The sequence below is a fragment of the Taudactylus pleione genome, unplaced genomic scaffold (assembly GCF_031769625.1).
Source record: "Taudactylus pleione unplaced genomic scaffold, aTauple2 ptg000120l, whole genome shotgun sequence".
NCBI classification, from domain to species: Eukaryota; Metazoa; Chordata; class Amphibia; order Anura; family Myobatrachidae; genus Taudactylus; species Taudactylus pleione.
Window position 1 is genome coordinate 16462148 of NW_028284522.1, and position 14730 is coordinate 16476877.

Below are 14730 nucleotides of genomic sequence, written 5' to 3' on the forward strand. Positions count from 1 at the left end.
TCATTCTCCACTTTATCACTTTCAAAAGCTTAATACATCTGCCCCACAGTACTATCAGCATCTTGGCCAATACATGCGTACCTGGATTTAACTTCTTATCTGGAGGACTACCGCACTAAGTCCATTCTGCTATGCATGTCTGTGACAACTTTACTCTGCTACTGTTTGGGTACACCTAGGTAACCACACAACTCCCAATGTCTGACTATGGTGAGCTTCACCTACAACAGAAGTAAGTTCTTACGGTACTTGGATGCCGCCAGGACTTGCATACAGCATCAGGGAGTCAATATAGCTACTAGGTGAGCACAAGGAATGGCCTGAGGTGGAAACTGAGAGTAAATCAGATTCTGATGAAGCAGGGTAAGGAGACAGACAAAGTAAATAATCAGGTACAAAATAAAGAGAAATAAACAGGCACAGGTCTGCGCAAAATTGGGTTGCAGGCTGAAAAATCCAAAGGCAAGAACAAGTTGCTGGATACTGGTAAGTAGAATCTGGCAGAGTTTCCACAGGATTAAACAGCAGCAGGGCAGGTAACTTCATGCAGGCAGAAGCTATAACCGGCAGAAGGGCTAAGCCCTCTCTTACTTTTGCCAGGACCTGGGAACAATCAGTAGGGAGGAGAAGAGCCAAGCCCCATTTAATAAATCTACCTGCACGTCCCTACTACAGGCATCCCACAGCTGCTTAGTAACAGCTGGGACCATGGGATAATGCGGCCGGTGAAGTTCCGGATGCTAGGCAAGTGGCGGGACCATCAGGTAGTGTGACCGGAGTGTCGTGGTGTCTCGGTTGCCTAGCAATGGCCAGGATCCGCTGAAGTCATGAGCCACTGCGGCGGCTCCTAACAGCTACTTCTATCTGCTATAACCATACTACTAGACTACTACTATCTGCTATCACCGTACTACTCTGAAACTACTACATATTTTCTGGCACCATACCACTATGCTACTACTATCTGCTATCACCTTACTACTCTGCTACTACTATCTGCTGTCACCATACTACTCTGCTACTACTATCTGCTGTCACCATAATTCTCTGCTACTACTATTTTCTGTCACCATACTACTCTGCTACTACTATCATCATAATTCTCTGCTACTACAATTTTCTGTCAACCTACTACTATGCAACTACTATCTGCTATCACAATACTACTCTGCTACTACTATTTTATTTCATCATACTGCTATTCTACTATCTGTGTGAGGTTCTGGTTTTGTTGTGGGCCCGGGGTGGTGATAGGAGCAGACACTGAAGCAGGTTTAAATGAAAAGGTGGAACTTTTAATGAGTGGTTTAATGAGTGGATGAATATGACAAAAACTAAAGTCCAGATATAGCACTAAGAGCACTTGGGAGCTGTGGTGAAGTAATGGGAAAAAGTCCAGTTAGTGACAGGCAATGAACAATGTCCAGGAAGCGACTGGTTAATAGAGAAAGTTCAGTTAGTGGCAGACAATGGGAACTGTCCAAGTAGTGACTGGTTAATAGGGAAATGTCCAGTTGATGACAGGCTGGAGAAATCAGGTGTAGTGGCTGAAATGAAGAATGCAGGCTGAGGAAGGATTATCCAGCAGAGTGTCAGTGGAGGCAAGGTGCAGGATGAACAGCAGACTCAGGTACTCAAGCAAGGGGAAGTTAATGGAGGATACAGGGTAGTCCAGCGGGGTTGGAGCAAACAAGCAGGCAGCATATCACAGGAAACAGGTGGTGAGCACAGGGAACTCTCTCAGCTATGCTGAAAAACATGTTGCACTTGTCGAAACTGGATTATTGGCTGAGACAAGATCAGTTTAAAATTGAATCGCAGCGACACCATCTTGCGACTGGCCACAAGATGCCATTTTGCGAAATGGCCGCCTAAGCGCCATTTTAGATAAACTCACACTTTAGTACATGTGGCGATAATACTATTAGCATCATGCGAATGCATCTGTGACCATCGCCATAGGTTACGGCGATTCACCAAAAGCCTATTTCATTACTTTACGTATTATAAAGGATATATATTTCAGAAATGGCTTTACAATATGCCAAAATTGCATTAGCTGAATAGAGCAAATGGCCATGTGACAACTAGCCTGTGTAGATAAGCTTCCTGGAATAACGTCTGCTCCCACTCCAGGTGGTCCGGCTAGAATACACACCTTACATTAGCAGGCTTCCTGCAATTACATGATTTCAAAGACTAGAGTGTCATCTTAGGTCTGTCTCTTGTAGCTGGGCTATTTGCATTTCACACAAGAGACTGGGAGAATAAAAAGAGTTTTTATTTTGAAGCCTGGGACAGGCAGGGGGGGGACTGCTGACAGAGTGGGCATGTGGAACTATCTGGCTCAGCATGTCACACTGCTAAGATGTTCACTTAGTGAGAGTTAAGTGCACCCTTCCTCATACACACATTAATACGCACAATTGCGCTGTTAACTAGTCGAATATTAGCGAATGCATAAGACTTTGTATGAAACTGCTGTTTTTATTAAGCTTTGTGCGCACGCATCTGCCCCAAGTTAACTAGCGTCCTTATATCAAACCCCGCATACTCACACACTACATATTCACACATAAGTTTTAATAAGCTTTAAAATAGAAGATTTAAGTTGTTTCAGTTAGTTTAAATGCTGTGAAATAAAAAGATATTTGATAACTAAGGTTTTATACATGTTAAGAAAGCCGTGTTTGGGTTCATGCTGATGCATACTCTCAACAGAATTCCGGTACTATCGGTGTGGAGATCGCATCAGGTATTCTCATCTTATGGACCGCAGAAACTACAAGCAACAAAATGTATATTTTATGAACAACTGTTAGGATGCAGCATGGGGAGGCGGGAGGGAAAAGACCCTCAGTTGTTAGAGGCTGGGCGAGTCTATTTGAACCAGCCTGTTAAATGCACTGTAACATATGCTTCTCCCCTGGGAACCAATGGCATAAGCAAGAAACTTCTCTATTGTCCTGTCTATTCTGGGGGGGTATAAACATGTGTGCTCAAACACTGGGTCTTTAGTCTTCTTGCTGAATGCTGATTGACAGAGGTTTTCTTTCTGAATGCCGGGATCTGGTCCAGAGGCGCTGCGTATGTATACTGTACTTGGGTCTGTATAATTCCTTTGCGCTAAATTGTACACAGATCATAGCGTGTAACTGACTGTACTTTTACTTGAATAATACTATGTGCTTCGGAACCACACGTTCTGAGTCTGGAGTCTCTATTTATTGTATGACTGCGTATGCAAGTTAGCGTCATCCTTAGAGGTTTATAGGAAGGATTTTAGAAGGTACAGGTAGGGGTATATAGAGTGCAAATTCAATTCTTATAATAATAAAAATATATAAATTTAATAACAAAAATACCCTGAATGTACAAGGCAACAACAAACATAAGTCACCCATAGTTTTATTATTTTAAACACCACTCTTAAGCTTAACTTAACTAATAAATAAGACACAGACAACTGAATAGAATTGGAAAAAAGAGGTCACAGCCAAATTTATTTACATCGGAATAGAATTTAATTAATTAGTCCTGGTGGCGCAAAAGCAGTGCTACCTCGGTCTACAGCTCATAATAATTATTCGCTTTACCAAAAATGGGGTGAAGTTTTCCACCCCGTGCGCAAGCTATCCTGGGTAGTACCACCTCCCCTTAACTGGCACAGTGCTGGTCCCTCCCTAGGATGAAGACCTGGTTCCCCCCCTAAAGTAGTAACCGACTCGCCTCTCTCAAAGGGGGAATGCTAGCCAAGCTCTGCTGCGCTAAATTGAGCCGCCGAGGAGCACTGCTTTCCGCCTGCTGCGCCTCACCTGCTGGAGAAAAGAACATAATATACTCCAACGAATACGTCTTGGTACAAACCAATTTCAATAAATATTGGTACAAACCAATTCTCACAATGATACATATTGGTACAAACCAAATGCTCACACTGCATAAATATTGGTGCAAACCAATTTCAATAAATATAGGTACAAACCCAATTCTCACAATGAATAAATATTGGTACAAACCAATTTCTCACAATAAAGCAAAATTATTGTGTCATCCAGTGGCGCTGGATATAAAATGTTGCAAAACACAAAGTATTGGGATAGTACTTAATCCTTATCAGAAATTTGAAATCCTGCTGGTCATCCTTTTGTATCTGGAGTTCTCAAAATCTTCATACTTTATCCATATGATACATGTAACAAAAATAGTAAAGGAATGTCTTAATAGTCTGATGTAATTTTCCTATTAATGTTCATATGCAGAATGACGTTCTTATCAAATAGGCACATATGGTTGATGCGTACCCCACTCACATTAGAAAGTGTGGTTTAACTCCTAAAAAGGTTTCTTTACTCTTCCTTCCTAATTGTTATTCCAAACAAGTCTTTTTATATCGTGACACACAAATGTTTATGAGGGGTGAAGTGATGCGTACCCTACTCACATGGTGTAAATGCTGTAACCTGCATATAATGGTTTCTTTTCGGATATCCTCCTGGAGTATCCTCGGGCTTAATTCCCATATGATGTTTCCAGATGCATCCAGCATTGGGAGCAGTCTTGTTCAGCAGGGTTGCTTAGAGACCGTGTATGCTGGTAACACAAAGTAGAGCCAGGACAGAAACCAGGAATACCAAACAGCAGGTACAGGAAGCGGATAGCACAACTATCTCCGGCAAGGCAGAAGTGAAAGCCAATCCCATGTGAGCAAACGAGTTTCTGGAAACATCATATGGGAATTAAGCCCGAGGATACTCCAGGAGGATATCCGAAAAGAAACCATTATATGCAGGTTACAGCATTTACACCATGTGAGTAGGGTACGCATCACTTCACCCCTCATAAACATTTGTGTGTCACGATATAAAAAGACTTGTTTGGAATAACAATTAGGAAGGAAGAGTAAAGAAACCTTTTTAGGAGTTAAACCATACTTTCTAATGTGAGTGGGGTACGCATCAACCATATGTGCCTATTTGATAAGAACGTCATTCTGCATATGAACATTAATAGGAAAATTACATCAGACTATTAAGACATTCCTTTACTATTTTTGTTACATGTATCATATGGACAAAGTATGAAGATTTTGAGAACTCCAGATACAAAAGGATGACCAGCAGGATTTCAAATTTCTGATAAGGATTAAGTACTATCCCAATACTTTGTGTTTTGCAACATTTTATATCCAGCGCCACTGGATGACACAATAATTTTGCTTTGTTGGATTATATGTATTGGAGTCGGGTGAGCCTCCATTTGTTGTGTTGAACTGGGGGCAGCAGGTTTTGCGCACCATACCTTATAGTCACTTTTTAATAGACTCAATTTCTCACAATGAATAAATATTGGTACAAACCAATTTCTCACAATGAATAAATATTGGTACAAACCAATTCCTCAATATGCCGGGTGGGTGGGTGGGATCACAAACTGGAAAGAGGCAATTGACTCCTCCTCCAGCCCTAATATACCATTGCTAAACCCCGCCTCGACGGGGCAGCTAATAGGCTAACCGATAATGATTGGCAACTGACCTCTACCAATTATAAACTAATAACAAAACCAGCTCTAACTAGTACTGTACCAAATAAAAAACAGTGTGCTTATATCTTCTCAAGCTTATTAAGCATTCGAATATTTTAAGTCACCCATAGTTTTATTATTTTAAACACCACTCTTAAGCTTAACTTAACTAATAAATAAGACACAGACAACTGTATAGAATTGGAAAAAAGAGGTCACAGCCAAATTTATTTAGATCGGAATAGAATTTAATTAATTAGTCCTGGTGGCGCAAAAGCAGTGCTACCTCGGTCTACAGCTCATAATAATTATTCGCTTTACCAAAAATGGGGTGAAGTTTTCCACCCCGTGCGCAAGCTATCCTGGGTAGTACCACCTCCCCTTAACTGGCACAGTGCTGGTCCCTCCCTAGGATGAAGACCTGGTTCCCCCCTAAAGTAGTAACCGACTCGCCTCTCTCAAAGGGGGAATGCTAGCCAAGCTCTGCTGCGCTAAATTGAGCCGCCGAGGAGCACTGCTTTCCGCCAACGACGTGAACAACATGGCCACGTTCCGCCACCAAAGAACACCTAGCCCCTCCAAACTATTTCATAGAAGCAAAGATATCCGAGATAAAAAACTCCAAACCTTCTTCGGTGAGGTGCACTCCATCTGGCCTATATAAATGCGCCTCCATATAGGGAAGACGAGGGTGCTTGATAAAAATGCCCATCTAAAACCATCACAAACTTAGACACCGCAGCGCTCGCTTCCTTCTAACTCTGTGTAGGACTGCCCCACCCTGAGTGCCACTCAAGAACCTCCTCAGAATTATTTCAGACCAACAAATCTTAACCTGTGGCCAGCACTCCGGTATCAACTTCTAATCCCGCTTAATGGCGAGTATCAGTTCCACTCCCTTACACGTGCCAAGGTCATTACCACCTTAGTGCACTACTAAACAGTCAGGGGTCCTCCACTTTGCTTTCAGACTGCCAAAGAAGGTCCGAAAAGCCTCTCCACTTAAAACCTGTCAATCCAATCCAACGTACCTTAAAAAGGGGGGGGACCTTAAAAGGGGCTAAGGTAGCACAGCTATGCCTTAGCCCAGTACACAAAAGAATGCCCAACAGGCCACACCCAGCAATCTCTCCTCAAATAACGTGATGGGAAAAAATTGTATACCTAAACATTAACAGAATATAATAATACAAACTCAAACAGGAAGAAAGGAGGGAAATTGAGTTGTTTGGGCGACCCAGATGGAGGTGAATGACACAAAACCTCTTAGCTGATTTGAGGGCAAAAGTGAAAAGAACTCCAATCCCCCCTAGTGGCGGGTAGCATAAGGCACTGGGTTTCCCAAAAAACAAAATCGCCAGGAGCGCCATTACTTCTGCAATTTATTGCCCCTTATATATAACTCTTGTTAGCTGAAAACTTCCATCTACCTAAGTGCTTGGTTGCTTCCGCGAAAGAACCTGACGCTGCTGCGCAATTTGTTGCCCCAATCCTAAATTAATGGGTGCCGTACTCTTCAATCAACACGTCCAAAGCTATCAGGCATCTATTGAACACACTTGCAAACTGGAACTTAGATACTGGAACTTGGGAGATCTTCATGAATAAGCCATTGAGCCCCCCCCATTTAGACGCTGCTGATTATACCTGTTAGCTAGCGTTACTGGGCAGATGCTCGGCTCCAGATGCGAGGGGACAGAAATACAACGCCCCCTACCCATCTGATCTGTTTTTTATCAAATTTAAATTAGCCTTAACTACAAATTATCCATTAGCAACCCTGTGTTGGCTGGTTTTTTATCTGCTGCTACTAATTCCCCAACCTGTAAAGTACCGAAAAATGCCAGCGCAAAGGACAAACTGATCAAGGCCACTTCAAAATCACCCTTACTTATGCCTGATTTCCAAAACTAAATCTCTCAACATACCCACATCTTTTGGCCTACACGAATCGCCCAAAGACGCCTGCTCATGAAGCCGCTTGCTCCCTCGCCCAACCCCTCAGCGCTTTAGAAATAATAAATTACTTGGTAGGATCAGTCAAACCATTCACCCGCACCATACAAACTCAGACATACTGACATGCGGATCTTTACTGGATTCTGTCTTTGCCAGAAAAAAAAACGCCATTCATCCCACGCTGCGGCAAAGGACTTCCATGTACCTGGAGCAAGTGCTCTCAGAGTGAGTCCTTAAATGCCGGATTCATGATCTGCCAGACAGAATCAGGACAAAGCAAACCGTGAATCCCAGCTGACGTGGCCAGTTACCTAATCCTAACCCATTGGAAACGAGACAATGCATCCGCAACCTCATTCTCAACACCCTGGACATTCTTGGCTGTAAAATCAATATTCCTAAGCATACAGACAAAAACTAAATGTCTAAGTAGCCGTAGCACTTGGGGGCTGACCAACCTCTGATTGTTAATAGCTTGAACCACCCCCAATTTGTCGCACCAAAATATGATTTTCCAATTGCTAAGCCTCACTGCTACCACAATTGGAAATAGTTCCAACAGCAGTAAGTTACAAGTCAAACCCTTCGAATGCCACAAATCGGGCCAAGCCTCTGCGCACCATTCACCCTCAAAAAATGCTCCTAAACCCAAAGCCCCGATGCGTTTGTGAACAATTGAAGTTCGTAATTAGCCACAGACAAAGTGAGCCAAACGCGAACCCCATGAAATTCCTGTAGGAAACTCAACCATACCTTAAAATCCTCCTTCATATTGGCGAAAGGCGGATCATATGGTGAGCCTTTTTGACACCTGCGGAGGCTCACTCCAGCCTGCGACAGAAACCCCTACCCATGGGAATGACGCGACAAGCTGAATGGAGTCACCTAGTAGGGACTGCAGCTGCTTCAAAGATATTTTCTTAACGGACACAAAATCGCTAACAACTCGCTAATCTTGCGTACTTTTCACAGATGAGCCTACACAAACCCAAATCCGTGTAAATTTCAATACCTAGGTAAGCCAACTTAGTAACTGGCCCCTCCGCCTTTTTGTGCGCAATGGGAACCCACATTAACCTAAAAAGCGCTTGAGCCGAAAACAGCAGCTCGCTACAGACTGCGCTATCGGCCTGTCCTACTGAATGAAAGCTGTCAAAATAATGAGTGACGCCTGACTGGCCTCTACCCGCTTGGAGACACCACTGTGAAAAAGAGCTAAAACACTCAAAAAAAGGAACAAGAAATAAAACAGCCCATAGGTATACACTTATATACGTAAAATGAACCGCCTATCCAAAAACCCATGTACCTAAATGACTCGGGATGTAAAGGGAGCAACTGCAAGCCGATTCAATATCAATTTTTTGCTAACAAAGCCCCATTCCCAAAATCCTGCATAAAACTAAGTGTATCCTCAATTGACTGGAAGGTGACACTACAATCGATTGGATCTAAGTAGGGATGTGCAGGCTCGGATAGGTTTGAGTTTGCACGTGGAGTTCGGATTTTTCCCTCCAAAAAAACGGAACTCAGAAAGAGGCAAAACGTCATCTTACATGGACGAACATCATCATTCCTGGACTTTTGTCCAGGAATGATGATGTTCGTCCATGTAAGATGACGTTTTGCCTTGAAGAAGTCCAGCAATCGGACGAAACGCGTTGGAGACTCCTGATTCCGCCTTCCATGAACTTACCTTTTAATATCCAGATAAGCCATTCCCTATTTATTTCCTCTTGATCTCCGTTTTTTAAAAGTCCTTTCTGCTAACTGTTTTTTAATACCTGTCAGTGGCATATTTATTCAATTGTTTGTTGTTGCCTTGTACATTCAGGGTATTTTTGTTATTAAATTTATATATTTTTATTATTATAAGAATTGAATTTGCACTTTATTTATTACACATGCACGTTGTACACTTTATATTGTGATAATTGCACAGTTTCTATTGATATCGTCCAGTATACCATTTATATTTTGGTTGTGTTTACTTAGCACAGTGCGCTTTATATTAGTTTTATTATTTACACATTCTTCTTTTAACAAATCACCATTGTTAATATTTTACTGATAAGCTGACACCCACACCTATGGGGAGTGCTTTGTTATAATGTTTTAAAATTTCCTTTTCTTTGATCACCTGAATTACGGGTTTTTAACTCTGATTGAAGGGATTTCATTTCTCTTTGGCGCTATAATTTCCCATATATATCGGGGTATATAGAGGTTCATGTTAATATCGTCACACTGGCAATGAAGTGAGGCTCTGAACCTCCCTAAATACCAAGTGCTGTGCCATGACTGGCCAAAGAGAGCATGTGACAAACCAGGTTTGAGTGATTAGGTCACGTGACCGGAGGCAAGATGGCGGCGCCCATGCAGGAGCGGAACGGAAGCACCAACAGGCCTCACCAGCCCAAAGTGACAACATGCCCGCACAGAACCACGCACAGTCAATGCCCCTCGCCAAACACCAGCGCCACCGCCAGACGCCCCCCGCCATAGTGACCTCACAGGTAATACCCGTCGACCACCATGCCGAGAAATTCTGGTCGTGACAATCTGCTATCACCATACTACTCCTATCTGCTATCGTCATACCAATCTGCTACTACTATCTGCTGTCACCATACTACTCTGCTACTATTTTCTGTCAACATACTACTATCTGCTGTCGCCATACTACTCTGCTACTACTATCTGCTGTCACCATACTACTCTGCTACTACTATTTTCTGTCATAATACTACTATGCTACTATCTGCTTTCACAATACTACTCTGCCACTACGACCTTCTATTGTCATACTATTCTCCTACTACTATCTGCTGCCCCTGTCACCAAACTACTATGCTACTACTATCTGCTATCACCACAATACTCTGCTACTACTATCATACTACTCTGCTACTACTATCTGCTGCCACCACACTACTACTCTGCTACTACTATCTGCTATCACCATACTACTCTGCTACTACTATCTGCTATCATCATACTACTCTGCTACTACTATCTGCTATCATCATACTACTCTGCTACTACTATCTGCTGCCACCATACTGCTCTGCAACTACTATCACCATATTACTACACTATTAGCATCTCCTATAGTCATACTACTCTGCTTCTACTATCACCATATTACTATGCTATTAGTATCTGCTATCACCATATTACTATGCTATTAGTATCTGCTGTCACCATATTACTCTGCTACTACTATCTGCTATCGTCATACTACTCTGCTTCTACTATCTGCTGCCACCATACTGCTCTGCTACTACTAATTTCTGTCACCATACTACTATGCTACTAGTACTATCTGCTGTCACCATACTGGACACTGCGGTTCGCAAAGCGGGACAGCGAGACAGTCCTTAAATAGCAGGATTGTCCAGCCAGTTGGGTGGTATGTAATAGCACTGGTTATTGATCCAGTAACCTGGGTCTCACTGTGGCTAAAACAAAGTTACATCTAGGCGACATTAAGTCTGCCAAAGCTGCCAATAGCTAATAATAATAATTGTATTTATATAGCGATTTTCCCCAGCAGGACTCAATTACAAGTAACAAAAGCATAGCACAGAGGTTTAGTATTACATCGAGAAGAAAATAAACTGAAAATCAATGAACATAGTGAACGAGGACAATGAACCTTAATGCAGGGTTGGTGCAGCCATTTTGGGTAATGAATTCCACAGTTTACATAACCCACCCTTGAAAGGTACCAGGTGTGAGACACATTTTTTGTCATGCTAACCTGGGTGGAATAGGCATCGGCTAGAAGAGATGACACAAAATGGGGAAATTGCAGCATAATAAAGGTAGAACCAGAGCCTCTATATAACCATGAGTTCCAAGTATTTTTCTTCCCACCCACGGGCGTACTAGTCGTGGAAGCCATCTTGGGCTCACTACTAAGGTTGCAATGTGTGATATAAGCCATATAAGAAACTAAGACATATAGGGGTGACTGAAACGTGTGTAATATACTGGAATTTGCACTAAATGAATAGATGGATCCACATGTTGTTCAGCCTGCCCAAGAAAGAACCATCTGGGGCGTACTATGTAGGTTACATCTGACAGGGTTTGCAATTAGCGGAAGTGTAACATTCAGGCAGAGAGAAGAAAAAAATTAAAATAAAAAAAATAAAGTAAAATATAAAATAAAGAGAAGCTGAATATAAAGGCATAAAAGGGAAGTATTTGAACAATGGTGACAGCACTATAAAAAAAACTATGGTAAAGTTAATCAAAAATTAAAAGATCTTAGTTCTCTCTCTCTCCCCAAATCCTATAATTGTATAGCACAAAAGAAAAAGAAAAATATTTGGCAATCCTATACTTGGTAGAGCTACCCATTTCATTTGGGGGCTACCTTTCCGACATTACAGTGTTCGTGTCAAATTTACTGTAGAAAAAAATTATAATAATGTGTATTTTAAAAATTGACAAATTAAATATTATTCTGAACCTTCTCCTTGTGAGCTCACTGTACATTGGCAACTGGGATTGTGTTTTGCCAAACTCTTGATCACCCCTAGAAGATACAAGTAAACCCAGGTTTCTGGTGCAAACGCCATCTGAAGAGTGAAACTCTGAATATATTTTATTTTCGGAGCTTGATGAATTTAGGCTTCCATACTAGTTTATGGGGACAGTGGGCCACATTGGGAGCGAAAGCTAAGCAGGAGATATCAGTGATATCTTCTGCGTTACCTTTATGATGAATGGCCCTACAATTTAATTTCTTCAAAAGTAGGTGAAAATGTTGATTTTCACCTACAATTGTAGAAACTTAGTGATGAGTAATATGGCCCTAGGCGGTTATTCAAACTGAAAGCTAAGTAACTAGTATACAAGAAAGGTGTAAGACAGTAACCTTTACGTATAAAGAGATAAAATAAACATACAATGAGGCGTAAGCAAAATTGGACTTTATATTGCTCACAGCTCTTGCAAAACCACTTGAGGACATACTTATGAAAATGTAGATAAGTAGGATCTTTTATCACCATTTAATAGTACAAATAATATGGCTGAGGCAGTTGTGCTGAGGTGGCAGTAGCAGCAAAACATACAAGCAATGCTGAATGCTTTATGAATAAGGTTATCCATGCAAAGGTATGGGCAAACCTACATAACCTCTTTGATGTAATCAGTGAAGTGAAAATAACCACTAAAGTCCTTTTAAGAATATGCCCCATAGTTTCTTAAATATCTGTGTTTTATCATTGTTTATATACCCATTTTGTATACGTAATTTAGTTTTTGCTTTCTTTTAATACATTAAATAAGGAACTTATCAGCATACAGTTGGACTCTATAATTATGCAGGAATTAGAAGTATGTCTGAGGCTACAGGAAATAGTGAGAGTATAGTGTAATTGCTGTTCTGTATACAGTGTAGAAGATGGGAACGTAACCACTTGAAATGCATTATTGAGTAGATTGTATCTGCATGGCCCAAGGTGTTGCAATGGTTTAGGCTGTCATTACAGTGACGGGGATAAATCATTTCCTAGATGTAGCTAAGTGAACTGATTAAATCAGACAATAAATTGCAGGGGTCCCTACACCCATATCTACTGTATGTCATAGATCTTATATACAAATATTTATTTATTAACAGTTTCTTATATAGCGCAACATATTCCGTTGTGCTTTTCAATTGGAAACACTGAACAAAACTGGGTAATAACAGACAGATATATAGGTAGGAAGGCCCTGCTCGCAAACTTACACTCTATAGGGCAATAGGCATTGATACACAAGGATAGGTGCTACAGTATATATTGCATTTTGGTCCAGTCAGAATGCAGTGTGTCTTGGTGGGCTGTATGATCCAGTCACACAGGAATGTCAGTCAAATGTCAGGAGGATGTGAAAGAAAGACAATGTGTGAGGTTATGTGAGGACTGTGCAAGGAGATGTAATTATATAGTAATTCATAGATTCCATATCTAACTATAGATTGTAAGCTAGTGAGCAGGACCCTCTTACCTTTATGTCTGTCTTTTACAACCCAGTCTTGATCTATTAATGTTGATTTAAATTGTAAAGTGCAACGGAATAAGCTGTGCTATATAAGAAACTGTTAATAAATAAAATAAGTAAATAAATATGAAGGTTATGTGGGCGGTTCTGGAATCTGATAAGCTTGTCTGAAGAGGTGAGTTTTCAGGGAACGCTTGAAGGTTTGGAGACTAGTGGAAAGTCTTTTTGTGCAGGGTAGGGCATTCTACAGAGTGGGTGCAGCCCAAAAAAAGTCCTGTAATCGTGAATGGGAGCAAGTAATGCGTGGGGATGAGAGACGTAACCAGACCGTAACTAGAGTTTTTGGTGCCCTGGGTCAGAAAGAGCATTGGCATTTATTGAACACCTATACTGACATTCAGAACACTCCAAGAAAACAGATTTGGATACCAATCCCCTTATACCACATTCATGCACAACTTGAGAGCTCCTTGACAGTTACATTATCCTTTAGTTTAAATCACACACCTCTCACATTGACAGACAGGAATGCTCCTGTAAGTACATATGAATATGCAGAGCTGTAACTAGACTTTTTGGTGCCCTGTGCCAGAAAGAGCATTGGTGCCCCCCTATTTTTTAAATGGGGACAAAACGCACCCGAAAAAGGGGCATGTCCTCATGGGGAAGGGCCAGGGAAAAGATGGGAATGCCAGGAGATGCTGGGGATAAAATAAGAGGAAGCTGCAAGTGAGAATGATTAGAAACAGAAAATTGAAAGGTTTGAACAGCGCCCCTCTGCCCTGTGCGGTGGCACAGGCCGCACTACCCTGGTTACGGCCCTGTGAATATGTGCATCTTCATTTACAGCCCACTTTATTTAACACACACATTTCTCTAGCTGTCATTCTCCTTAATTTAACGCACACCTTTTAAAATACTGTCAAACCCATAGGCGCCAGAACAGGGGGAGGCAGGGGACGGCTCACCCCCCCCCCCCCCAAACATTTCAGAGGTGCCAGTGGACAGTCAAGGGTGGTGCATTATAGCAATAGGCTGCAAATCCCCTGCACTGCACAGAGGAGGAGGAGGAGGTGTAAAGTGCGGTGTTTAAGTTAAAAGCCTGCACATTACACCTCTTCCTCCATGCAGTGTATGGGCTGTGCAGCCTATTGCTATAATGCACAGGCCCTGCCTTCTGCTCCACTATGGTGCCGGATAGTCCTCACTCGGACCCCGCCCCCTTCTATCATGGTGTCGGCT